This window comes from Mus caroli, unplaced genomic scaffold, assembly GCF_978045245.1.
Source record: "Mus caroli unplaced genomic scaffold, Mus_caroli_1 scaffold_16, whole genome shotgun sequence".
Classification (NCBI taxonomy): domain Eukaryota; kingdom Metazoa; phylum Chordata; class Mammalia; order Rodentia; family Muridae; genus Mus; species Mus caroli.
The window spans coordinates 11,033,983-11,047,856 of NW_028227271.1; the positions used below are offsets into that span (position 1 = coordinate 11,033,983).

Sequence of the window (13,874 nt, forward strand, 5' to 3'; positions counted from 1 at the left end):
TCACGGAACATTTTAGGAAAAAAATTGTGTTAAATAACTTTTATCACATCATAAGTTATAGTTACTGTATTTTATGAGGAACTTAAGCTCCTGCTGTGTCCGATTTATAAATTTAGCATTGCAGAGATGTATAAAGAGGAAATAAGAATATAGAAGGTGGGGTCACCCACTGGTTGTGGCTTGGAATGTATAGCCTGTGGGAAAGGGGGCATCTTTAATTCACTTAACCTGAAGGGACTCTAGCCTGCCCGGGCATGGCAGATGTGGCTCTGGCAGGCCTTGCAACTTCTCCCCGATTCCTTCTGTCTTGCTAAAAAATCATTGGATTGCATTCCTAAAGCAGGCCACCAAGGTCTATTCCCTTATTTGGCCACTTTTTCCTTCTGAGGCTGACTACCAAGGTCTAGCTAGAGAAGTATTGAAGTCCGGCAATCAACCCCACATTCCACCCCCCTTTGTGGCTGCCCTAATTAACCTAATTAAAATTAAATACCTCATCCTAACACGGGATTTCTCCTTTTAACTCTATAAAACTGCCATTTGCCTATGGGCCTCATCTGTCTGTTTTCTCTCTATCCAGAGGTGGAAAACCTCTTCCCAGGATAAAAACTCCTCCTTCGTCCTCTGTCTCCTGTCTTTGTCTCTTATTCCCTGACTTTTGTCCCTCTGGGGAAAAGAAATCCCCTTGGTGCTGAGAACTTGGTCTTGGGGTGGCTTGCGGATGTTGGTCCCTTTGTCATGTGGACCACAATCTCGCCGATGCGGTCCACAGAGAGATCAATGGAAGCGTGGAGAGAGTGAGTAACTAGCCTGGCATCACGGGCAGAAAGCCAGCAGAACTGGGAACTCTGCTGCAGGCAGCCCAGGCTCTTACTGTGCTACCATGATACCTTCTACCAGCTTGGTATCCTTGGCAGTAATTACGGTGCTAGGAAGGTACTTCTTGGCCTGACTTGAGTGACAGTCCTTGTACGGGAGGAGGATGGCGGTGACATTGTTTTCTGTAGCATCACCAAAATTCTCCCTTCAGCCTCTCTTAAGAATGGTTTGCTGTGACAGTATTTTGTATTACGCGGAGCTGTTCGTTAGTGGCACTGACTAAGAAGATTCTCTTCTCTCTGTGAGAACGCAATGGCCCAGAGTTACAGAGGAACGGTCTAGGGAGCTTCAAGCCCAGGTTGAACATGAGCATGGCAGGAATTGGCTACTTCCTGCCTCCCAGCCGGCTTCCGCACCATCAACCCCAGTAAGAATTTACTACCCTGACAGTTATCAGGAGTCACTCCTTGTTTGACCTAATGAGGTCTCCTCCCTCTACTCCACCCCTTTAGTATGCAGATGAGGCATCTTCCAACATCCCTCCCTGGTCCATGGTACAAAGCCACACAAACCTTGCCCAAGATACCCTGGCCACCTCCCCAGGGGCATAAATACCCTTTCTTCCCCCCGATTCCCAACAAATGAACCAGTTCTCCAAAGAAGCTGTTACTGGGTGTGTTCATTGCGGGTGCTCTCACTGAGGCCCAAGATCCTTCACTGAACTCAGCGATTGGCTAAGCTTCCCTCCAGCCCAGCTCTAAGCGCAAAGGGGCCTGACTATCCCGAGGGAGAAGCAGACATGGGGCGGCACTTCTCTACTTAGCTGAGCTAGAGATCTGTTCATATGCCTACATCTTTATCCTAAACCAAATAGGGATAGCCACCCCTGTGACATCGCCGCGCTCAGTGGACAGAGTTTGCAGCAAGTGTTCAGTTACAGCAGAATTGTAATCGTTAGTGAGATCCCATGTAAGAGTTCAACACGGCTGCGACTCCTACTGGCCAATCACTCTGTTTGAAATATAATGCACTCAAAAAGCAGAAACTGTGGCCAGAAATCACTGTAATGGCTTTCTTGAAAGCTATCGCTAATTTAGGGCCCAATTAAAACCAGAAATCCAATTATTGCTGAATAACATAATTGCAAGAAAGTAACTTGAATTGGTGTATGCCAGTAATTAAAGAGGAAGGTTTAAAAACAGAATCCCTCTGAACCATTACAAGGACAGGTCAGGATCCTGAACATGGGCTCCAGGGTGGGTCAGAGCCTCAAAATTGGTGTTTGTAATAGGGTAGACAAATGCAGAATTGAAGATCGGGCTAGGGAATCAGGTCTGAGTCCATACACGACTGAGTCCGTATGTGGTGAAGCTTTTGGTTCGTTGAAAGCAAGCCCTGAGAAAGCAGACGTGGGTGTGGCTTGTTAGATACCTGAGATGTGAGAGAAAGCAGCTGGCAGCATACAGGAAACCTTTGCATTTTTTGTACCTCAGCCTCTGATTGGAGCATGGGGCATGGGCAGTGCTGTCTGGGTGCATCAGGTATGCCGTTTACAGGAGAGCTCCCTTGGCTGACCCCAGCTCTGGCTGCTAGGCATCGAGTCTGACACGTCTCTTTTTCTGTCCACAGTTTGCAGAGGTTTATGATGTAGAATCCCATATCATCTGGCATGTGAAATCTTTTAAAAAAGGTTTTATTCATTTTATTTGTATTTGTTTTTTTTTTAATTTTTTTATTTTTTATTGGTTATTTTACCAACATTTCAAATGTTATTCCCCTTCCCAGTTTCCCCCTATCCGCTCCCCCCTCCTCCTTGCCTCTATGAGGGTGCTCCTCCACCCACCCACCACCCACTCCTGCTTCACCACCCTAGCACTAGGGCATTGAGCCTTCACAGGACCAAGGGCCTCTTCTCCCATTGATGCCCGACAAGTCCATCCTCAGTTACATATGCAGCTGGAGCCATGGGTCCCTCCATGTGTGCTCTTTGGTTGGTGGTTTAGTCCCTGGGAGCTCTGGAGAGTCTGGTTGGTTGATATTGTTCTTCCTATGGTGTTGCAAACCCCTTCAGCTCCTTCAATCTTTCCCCTAACTCCTCCACTGGGGACCCTGCACTAATGCAGAATTCTAGCTTGTCTATGATCTGACTGTGCAACTCTGGAGAAGAAATGCCTTGTCTCTGAGCCTCAGCTTGGGAACATTTGCGTGACTGAGGACAAGCATTCCTTGTTATTAAGTCCACCGTACATGCCTAGGGTCCGTGATACCAGGAGCAGCATGGTAGGGCTCTCTGAACCGTTTCCACCCTCCCCATCTTCCTGCCTGTCAGGAACTAACTGATGCTCACTTGACCTCTCTGTCCTTCCTCTGCCTTGTGTTCTTCCAGTTTCTTAACTGCCTCATCCCTCCATAACCTGGTGTATCTTTTACCAAAGGCGGAGTTATCTCACATAGGTCCCAGGTCATGCTTTGTCTTGCGTAGGGAATACAGGAAATACAAAACCAGGGCAAAGCAGAGTTATGGCTAACTGCAGTTTGTATTTACTAACCGAAAAGGGGACAAAACACGGTATGCAGGGTTTTCTATTCCACTTGGACCTCTTGCGGCGTCTACAGAGGCACCCTTCCGATTCCACCCGGAGGATGAAGGAGAGCTGCCATCTTCCTCACGCAGCACAGTGGAGAATCCCCAGCCGAGTTGTTTCTGCTGGCTCAGGTGGTGCTGTGAGAGGAACGTTGGCGAAGCAGCCTCTGGGAAGCACTGGTTTGGGGAGTGTGGGTGAGCACAGCTTGCTTTGTGCCTGGTTGCTAAAGGCTCACCTGCTTCCATGGCCCGTTCCCGCTTCTTTCTCGATTCCCTTTCATTTTATTATTTCTTTTACTCTTCTTAGCACATATCGATTAGATAGACTTAATTATGATGTTTCATACATGAATACGTCGTATTTGATCATATTCATTCTTTATTACTCTTTCTTGTCCCTTCCACTTCTCTGAGCCTTATCTTCCCAACTCATCCCCTTTTTACTCCCTGGACTCCGCTGAGACCCAGTGAGTTTAACTAAGGCTGCACACAGGAGCCTGGGTGGGAGACGATTCATACAAACATAGGTACTTTGTGGCTGTGCTATATGTAGAAAATTGTCTTTTACTCTCTCATCAACCATTAACTGCCTATAGATTCTCAGGGAGGGGTGAGACCTCATCAACCTCTCCAGCATCCATGACAGACACATGGTGATAGGTTCAAGCTTGTACAGGTCGTTATGGCTGCTTCAAGTTTCAGTGTGCAATAGTCGTGCCATGCATGGCAGACATCGTTCCATAACTACACCCTACCCTCTGGTGTCTGTATGTCTGTCCCTTCCTTCCTTCCTTCCTTCCTTCCTTCCTTCCTTCCTTCCTTCCTTCCTTCCTTCCTTCCTTCCTTCCTTCCTCTCTTTCTATTCTTCTTTTCCTTCCTTCCTTCCTTCCTTCCTTCCTTCCTTCCTTCCTTCCTCTCTTTCTATTCTTCTTTTCCTTCCTTCCTTCCTTCCTTCCTTCCTTCCTTCCTTCCTTCCTTCCTTCCTCTCTTTCTATTCTTCTTTTCCTTCCTTCTTTCCTTCCTTCTTCCTTCCTTCCTTCCTTCCTTCCTTTTTCTCTTTCTTTCCATTCTTCTTTTCTTTCTTTCTTTTCCTTTTCTCCTTTCTTTTTTCCTTCCCTCCCTTCCTCCCTCCTTCCTTCCTTCCCTTCCTCCCTCCCTCCCTCTCTTCCTTCCTTCCTCCCTTACATTCTTCTTCTTCTTCCACCTCCTTCTCTTCTTCCTCCTTCACCTCCTCCTCTTTCTTCTTCCTTTTCCTCTTCAATGTTCCCTTGAGAGGAAAATATAGGTGTCCCACTTGTGGAGTATTCAGCCACTTATTCTCATCACTTTGCTCAGTCATGACTCTTGGTGGTTTCTGTTGTCCACTGCAAAAAAAGAATCGTGCCTGGCCACAGCTAACAGCAGAACTGATCAATGGATAGACGTGTCATTATCCAGAGGGCTCTGTGGTGCACACATCATGTCCATTTAGTAAGGCAGCAGCAGTAGCCTCCCTGATGGAGCTATGCCTCCCAGTACCCCAGCCATGGGCTTTGACTAGGTTGGCTGTCACAGAAGTGAGGCCCCTTCTGAGGAGCTGATATTAAATCCCATAAGAAGATGGCCAGTTATCCCCATAACAGACTTGCTACTGTTGTACCTGTTGACATACCATGGCTGGCAGGTCAATCCTGCTGCTCACAGGGGCTACAGCTGAGGATGACTAGTGACAACTCCTCCCCTCCCCCCACTAAATGCCATCTGTCATTGTGACAACTAGCCAGCAGGGAAGAAGCCTCCAGCTCAGTTCCACCTAGAGTTTTCTCTATGTCTTACAACAGAAGTATGGGCTATCTCCAGCAACAGGGTCTTACCTTCTAGTTCTCAGAGGGCATCAACATCAATAGTATGGGGCCTCAATGGCATCCCTGACCAATGACTCACTGAAAACAGCTTTATCTACCACCATCTGATGAATATGCTCAAACTCTTTTTTTTTCCTTTAACTTTTTATTTCTAAATTTCTCTACCAAGCATCAAGTGTTCTTATGGCTTTTCATTCATTGTTATCTTGATATCCTCGCTCCCTGCTTAAGCCTTGCTTCCTTTAGCTTTGATAGACACATTCAAAATAGATTTTTAAGCAAGACTGGGGATGGGTCAAACAAACATGGCAGTCACTTGGGAAAGCCCTAATCTAAGAAGGTCCACTAACCGGGTGGTTCTTGTACCTTCACTAAGATTTCTCATGCTGGGCAAGAGTTTCTCCTGTGAGCAGAGCAAAAAATGTTAGCTGTTAATATCCATGTATGAAACCCAAGTTATGGGTTGCTAAGAGAGCTTATCAAGAATATAAGTCATCTGGGTTGTGTAGACTGCCGGAAGGACTTGCCTTAGGAAGCATCCTCTCAGGTGTGGTTCATTCTAGGTCACAGGTGGGAGTGACAGGGGATGAGACAAATATTTGAGAGCAGGGACAGCCAAGCAGGACACACATCCTGGAATAGCTTTGCCCTCAAAAGCTAGTAGGCACTAAAACAACAGAGTTTTGTAAATGAAATTTTGGTACTTTTTGTTAATTTTTCTGTAAACTTAAATTTAAAAAAATCTATTAGGAAAATGCCAGGAGGGAAAATACAAGGAATAAAATTTTCTGGTGTTTTTTTTTTTATTTTTTTTTATTTTTAAACAGTTTGTTCCTGGTTTTCAGAGACTTCTCAGTACCAAGGACCTGTTTAGTTCTGCAGCTGGCACTGTTCTCATGGTTCCTGATTTTAAAATATTCTATCTGCAAAACGACTTTCTCAAGTTTAACTAACTTTTTATTCGGCAGCAGCAGCAAATGACTATCAGTCAGAATGTCTGGTGAATGTCTAGGTGGTACAGCCAGAAGTCAACGCACGTCCATTGTTGTTGGCGTATGTGGATATTCTGGTGGATTTTCACTAGACAGTCACAGATATAAACATACATAAGGACCTTTTCTAGGTCCTTTCCCACCTCTCCTAGGGTCCACGAGTCCACAGAACGCATGCTAGGTTCTTTTAGGATGCTCCTATATTGTGACTATCTCAGAACGTTATAAGGACGAAATGTTAAATTTGGGCTACTCAGAGTTATACGATGGACGTTAGCTAACTGCTGACCAGACAACCCAAAGATAACTGAATTATGAACACTTAAAACCAATCTGTGCTAACCTGCCAGGAGGAATTTACAATTTCATTCCTACAAATAGGATAAAGAAATGAAATAAAGTCTAATTCCAGTGTGTAAATTAGAGACATCAACCTCTTCCCGCCTGGTTCTGAATAAACTGCTTCTTCCTTGATGTGCTCAAGAGCGTGGTCTTCCCTCTCATGCATATTTTGAAATAATTGCCCTGGTGGAAATCAGAAACAGGCAGCGTAATATATTAGCTTTACTCAATGATTCTTGAGAGGTGATACCTCAATTAACAAATCCTCCGGGAGAGACGCAGTGTTGCAAGAAAATACGCCTCAGTCTCTTTCATAAATCAAGCCAGGCAGAACTGCCTCCAGCCATTGGCAAGACAAATCAACCCAATCCCCTAGCTCTGCCACCCAAACAAAACAAAACAAGGCAAAACAACAACAACAACAACATCAACAACGACAATGACAACAACAACAACAACACTTTGAGCAGAGTGGTTCCCAACCCGGCTCACATGCAGGCAAGCAGAGTCATTCTGTGCAAATACATGAAATAGTTCAAAGTTCTGTTTCTCTACATTTATCTTCTGTTTCCCCAGAGAAAATGGTCCTCACTCCTGATGGCAGGACTCTTCTGCCTGCTTCTCCTATTTCTCCTCCAAAAGAAACTAGTCGCACACCTGTTATATTTGTTGATTACTCCATAGAATGTTAATGTAAGGCAAATGAGTGTTAGCTGACATGGCGGAGTCGAAACTTTTACAAACTTTCAGGAACCTAGGAATCTAGCTCAGGGTTTATCTGGGATTATGGTTCCAGAGGGTTAGAATCCATAATGGTAGGAACAGCATGACAGCAGGAGGCAGATGTGGTGGCTAGAGTTGGAAGCTGAGATGTTATATCATGGAAACATTTTCTCCTTCAACTATGCAGATAGTTTTGCTAGGTATATTAGTCCAGGTTGGCCTTTATGATTTTATAGGACTGGAAGTGCATTGTTTCAAGTTCTTCTGGCTTTCAAAGTTTCCACTGAGAAATCTGATGTTATCAAATGGGTAGTCTGAGATGTGACATTATTTTTTTTTCTTGCAGTTTTCAATACTGTTTTTGTTGTTGTTGTTGTTGTTCTGTATATATAGGGTTTGAACTATAATGCACCCTGGAGATTTTCTTTTCTGGCCTTATCTATTTGGTGTTCTGTATGTTTCTTGTATATCTGTATAGGTGTGCCTTTCCTTAGCTTGGGGGTAATTTTCATCTAGGATTTTGCCATTGACCTAGGATTTTTTTTTTCTCATCTATTACTATAGGTTGAGGATTTTTCTTTTCCGTGGTGTCTCACATGAGTTGTGATGAGAACATCAGGGAAGGGAAGCAAGCGTGGGACTCTCCTGAGTCGTGGACACTGTGTCCACAGGTACAGTCTTCCCCTCCCTCTTTCTTCCTCACCCGTCTTGCGGGTTTTTCCCCTCTCACACTTAATTCTATGATCCTGTGGTATGTAAATGAATCTGGGGAGGATGTTTGCCAGTGTCCCAGTTTGCCAGGGATTTGGGAAAGAGTTCCTGGGAAGTGGGTTTTCTCTGTCAAGAGTGAGTCACCTCACCCAGAAGGAAGCAGAATTTCTCATAACTGGAACTCCAAGACACTTCTCTGGGTCTCTTATCTCTACCCTTTATATTAGTCTTGCACATGTAATATTGTCCCTGAGTCCCATGATTGAAGAGTCTCACTCATCCCAGGCCACTCTGGGAACAGGATCTCCTACAATTCACTTTCAAACTCTGTTGTCCTGATGTGGAGGAAGGGTGTTGGTACAGCAGGCATCTGCACTGAGGCTCAGTTGACTTACACGGATTGCTTGCACTTTCAAGTCTTCAGTGTTTCCACCAGTGAAACATAGACATTGGATTCTTACAGGGAGTAATTAATTGGTGGGCACATAGGGACATGCATTTCCATTTAAAGAATCCATACCCACCAGCCAACCAAACCAGACACTTTGCTTTCGTTGTTTTCTAGTTTGGCTACCTTAATAGCGAGCTTCCTGTTTTCTCAAGAGCTGTTCTTATGGAGTTTAAGCCCTTGGTATAGTTGGTATTCTTTTTTAATGATTGGAATGCAAGCCCTTAGAACACATCCTCATAATGTAGACTTGAATATCGTTCTGCCCGGCATAGAAGAACAAGGACACTCAGTGATGGGAGGTAGAAAGTACTGAATGCCACATTTCCTATTTAGACATGTGTAGATTTCTTTCCTAAAGTCCAGTCTACATCTACCTTACACAGAGTTCTTTCCTGAGCCTCGGGGCAGAGCCATCAGGTACAAAGAAAAGTACCAGCAGGAGCATCTGCAAACAAGATACAGCAATATGGTTACCATGGTTAAGCACGCCCAGCTTTGATCTCCGAGGAAGAGCAGTGACAGTCGTTCTGAGCCTGGTTCTCTCTGTAGACTGGAATCTTCGCCATTAACATAGTGACAGTTCTGAGTCTCCAAGGTCTTTGTTGGGTATTTTCTGTTGTTCTTTGGTCCCAGCGTTCCATCTGATTTACATGTTGGAAATATAATTAGCCATAGACTGATTGCAAAGAATCAGCCATAATTTAAAAAATAGGAATTAACATAAAATGGCAAGCATTAAAAGTTAATGCTAACTTGATGCTCATTTACTTTTGCATCCAAATGAGCCTTATTAAGTTACTTAGTCCATCGAAACATCAGAGTTTTTTTTTTCCTCCTATGCTAAGTTCCGATAACAATTTCTTGCGTGTTAAACTCTGATAATAGTGTCCAATCTGCTGTAGCTAATCACACGTCAGTTTGCTCTGTGACCTGGCTTAGGCTGGTACCTCTGCAGTGGGGCAGATTAAAGTTCAGCTTCGTTCAATGTGCTTTCTCATGGAAATTCTGTTCCCCCTGCCAGGACTCCATGCCCTTCCTTCATTGCCTGCACAGTCAATAACTTTCGGCAAGTGGACGAAGTGTGTATAGGAATGGGATGTACAGAAATGTGGCCCAGTGAGAAGTGAGCTTAAATAGTTAAATCAAGCCAATTGGTTTAGAATTATGATGGTTGGATTTCTAATGCATATTCAAGGAAGGCTGAAAAAATGTATGAAATTTAATTGTACCATAAAGCTGTCATCAGAAAATATATACTGAATATCAAGTAGGGTAACAGTTCTTCTGGAGAGTTAATCTGCGAAAGTTGAGGAAATTTAAAGAATGTTATAGTTGAATAAATAATAGGGAGGAATAGTGGAGCCCGGCAGCAAGACAAGCGCCACATAAACTCAGATTTAATGGGTGAAAGGCATTTGATATCTTCCTGGCATTAGCAATTTCTCTATTGAACGTGTAAAAATAAGTCTGAGACCAAGTTTAAAAGTGAGACTCTTAACAATATCCACGCCAGGGGTTGAAAAATATATCAATGATATTTAGGTGTCCATCAATTTATTAGGATGTCAAAAGGCATTAGCATCAACCCAGTGAGTTTTCTCTCATAGAAAGCCCATTGTTCCTTTCAGAGGGATGGAAAATGCCTGCTCTTTTTTTTTTTTATCTATAGAGGTTTTGTCTCAAACGTTAACATGCCCATTAGTCACCTAAGAAGCTTCTTAAAGGGACCACTTTTTTTTTGGGGGGGGCGCACACTTTTTAATTGAGGTAAAGCCTGACACGAGATTACTCGTCAACCAATTTCAGAGCCTTAGCTTCTTTACAGTGTTGTGAAACTGTCACCTCATCACAAGGAGACCCGATGCCCCTTGCGCTCCATCCAGCCTTGCAAGCCACGCGTCTGCTTCTGTCCCTACGGACTTAACTCTTTTCTGTTCTTCCTGTAAACAGATCCACAGGCCATGCAACTTTTCCGATCAGAGAGGAATTGATGAAGGTGATTCAGAAAGGGAAGGGACAGAGTCTGAGGTCCTGTGCTGTGAATGTCCCCACATGCTGCTACTGCTGATGGGGGCGGTGGCTTTTGAATAAGGTTGGTGCTCCTGGGTGTGAGTGAGAGGCAGAGCTGACTTCCATAGGACGGCCACCCTACTGAACCCCCTATGGAATCAAGTGATGTGTTTGTAACAATACGGACATTCAAAATCCAGGATCCCATGTGGATCTCTTCTACAGAGTATGGGAAACATTGTAACATTTGCACTGTCTGATTGCAACTTAATTTTGGTAAATTAGTTTCTCGTCTCTATCTAGGTATATTAGTTAGTTTTGTTGTTGTTGTTGCTTCTGCTGCTGTGACAGAATATCTGACCAAAGCAACCTAAAGAAGGTTTTATATTTGTTGTACATCCTTGTGAGGGAGGAACTATACCCTGGGGCCATGTGACAGCTGTCATCCTGTATCCCTAATAAGGAAGGAAGGGTGGGATGCTGGCCCTCAGATCCCTTACTCCCCTCCCCACCCTTGTCTTTGTTGTTTTTTTATTGCTGTGACAGACACCATGACAAAGAGCAGCTTTGGGGGTAAAATGTTTATTCTGGCTTCTATCTCTGGTCACAGTCTATCACGGAGGGAAGTCAGGGCAGGAGCTCAAGGCAAAATCTTGGCGGCAGATCCAAAGTAGAGGCCTTGGAATGACACTGTTTAGGGGCTTGCTCACTATGACTTGCTCCACCTGCTTTCTTACACACCCCAGGACCACCTGCCCAGAAGTGGCACCCTCCACAGTGATCGGGGAGGGTACATCAGTCATCAGCTGTACCACAGCCTTCCCCACAAGCCCATTTGGTGTGTGTTTGGGATTTTAAGTTCCCTCATCCCAATAGAAGTTCCCTTTTCCCAAATGACTTTAGCTGTTTTAAGTCAAGTTGATATAAAATTAGCTAGCATACTTTTTAATGGAGTCTGGGACCATAGCCCAAGGATGGTGCTGCCTGCAATCAATGTAGGTCTTCTTTTCTTGGTTAAACCTCCTATTAGATGTGTGCCCAGAGGAGTGTCTTCTGAATCCAGTCACATTTCCAAGGGAGAAGAACTATCACACTAGAGTTGGCAAAATGTGACCCAAAGCCAAATCCCTCCCCCTCCCTGCCATTGCATGGCTCACCTAGTAAGAGTGGATTCCATTCTTTTCAATGATTAATACTCAAAAGATGAATAATATGATAGACTAGTATCTTATGAAATTAAAATTTCAGTGCCCATAAATGGTGTCTTAACAAACATATCAAGCTCATTTGTTTATAAATTGCTTGTGGCTGTTCTCAGGACGTGATAACCCTCAACACAGACCGTATGATCCAAAATTTACTGTGTTGTCTGTCCCCTGGTCAGCGTGACAATCCCGTGGTCCACACAAAGACTTTACAATAGAAGTATGGAACAAAGACAGTGGGGTGACCTCTGAAATATCTTGGAAGAGAAAGGCAGACAATTTTGGGCATATAAACCAGCAGTTAGGCTCCACCAGGAAAAAAAAAAGTCGGTTTACAGAGATGAGCTTTACGAAGCTGAGCCAATAAAAAAGTTCTTATTTTCTACCCAGAGAGTCAAAAATTAGACTACCGCTCCTGATCAAATATTAGAACCTTTTTTCTTTCTTCTTTTTAAAGCTTCTCTCGGCTGTCTCTTGTGAGCATCCTCACATTTCCATGGCTGTAAAGCTGGATGTGAAAATGTCAAGTGCTCTTTAAGAATGGATTTTACACTTGCCATTTTCAAGTGTGGTGGATTTACACTTCAAAAAGTCAGGCGCGACTTCATAATTGAATTGCACCTGATCTTTTCAAGTGCCAGGCACCGGAGCCGGGGTCAAGGACGAACCCAGAACTAGACTTGAGTTTTTCTGAGAGTGAATCTGTGATGCTTGCAAACCTTCAAAGAGAATGCTATGACTCAGAGAGGGAGCCACAGCTAGGGCAGAACTGTATTTGCTTTCTAGACTTAGCTGCTGTTGGAGGACCATGACCACGGTGTTCATTTGTCTAAGTTATCTTCCATATTAAGAAAGTAGGCTGGAAAGTCTAGTACTTAAGAGTGTTGGAGCCACAGGGGAACTCTCTGAGGAAAGGACAGAGTAAGCCCTAAGTATTGCCTCAAGTTTTCATACCGTAAGGACAGACCAGACGCTGCCACTGAGAGATCCCGGTGTTCATTCTAAGACAGTAAGATGATCACTCAGGATCTGTAAACATGCCGAAGCTTCCAGGAAGATGGAGTCTCTGGGGTTCTCCTGAACCAACAAAAACAGGATGCATTCAACCGGGCTGTGTTCAACCTCTGCACACTAACAGCACGGAGCTCAGTGCTGGATTGTAAACAGACTTAAACTGTCATGAGATTGTTTCTGGAAACACTGGTGTGCGGCTCTTGAGTGTGACCTTGTAGATGACAGTCAGGCTGCACAGCCGGACATGCTAGGAAACAGCTTTGCTGTCGTTGCCACTGTTGCTTCTACAGACTGCACCCGGGGCCTTATGCAGGAAGAAATGTGAGGTTTGAAGGACATCGGTGAGCTTTCGTGTGCCCTCATAGGGCTGGAGACATCTCCACTCACAGTCCCAAGCCAGGAGCCACCTTGGATCCCAGGAGAGTGGAGTCTTGTAGACAGATCGCCCAATTGCCAACGAGTGCTCCTGAGGGCTCAGTCAGCCTCTGAGGGAAGCTGAAGCTGCTCCCAGCAGCCCTCTCGTGAGAGCAGGATTCTTTTCTCAAGCATTGTGAACTTCTCCGGGCACACCTTGTAGTGCTACGACTAAAATAATGGTTAAGGAGACACAATTTGACCAGTACCGATTAGCCATATGCACTTAATCCTTCTGTCCTAATTCTTCCTCCGTGGAACTTAAGCTCTTATAGCGCTCTGGAGAATGGGTGTTTGTTACCCCATTTTCTATGGAATGGGAGACACACCTGACTTGATGAAACACCCACAGCAGGGCCTTGGGCTAGTTACAAACGTAGTTCTTCACATAGGATCATTTAGATGCTGACTGAAAGTTCATGGGGTCCCCCCCAAATGTCCTCTGATTCCACAACTCCCTAGAAAGAGTCACAAAATTAACTGAAACGTACTGGGCTGGGTGCTATGCATTATTAAAAAGAAAGAACATGGGTCAAAAGAAGTCCTCCAAGAACAGCGTTTGGAGGCCCCAGGACTCATTGTTGTCTAAACATGTGACTTGCAGTATTGACAACCAGGGAAGCTCATCAGAAACAGTGTCCAGTTTTAAAAATATTAAATTTTATTAATTTTTTACTTTCTGCATTTTGCCTGCATATATATAGTATGTGTGCTACATGCATGCTTGGTACCTGGGGCGTTCATAAGAGTGCATCGGATCCCCTG

The 13,874-nt window shown here is 44.4% G+C and overlaps 1 long non-coding RNA gene across 1 annotated transcript in view; it reads left to right on the forward strand.

Annotated features, from left to right (window-relative positions):
• Positions 1 to 13,874, forward strand: part of LOC110309999 (uncharacterized) — a 31,779-nt gene that overhangs the window by 17,236 nt on the left and 669 nt on the right. The window lies entirely within an intron of this gene.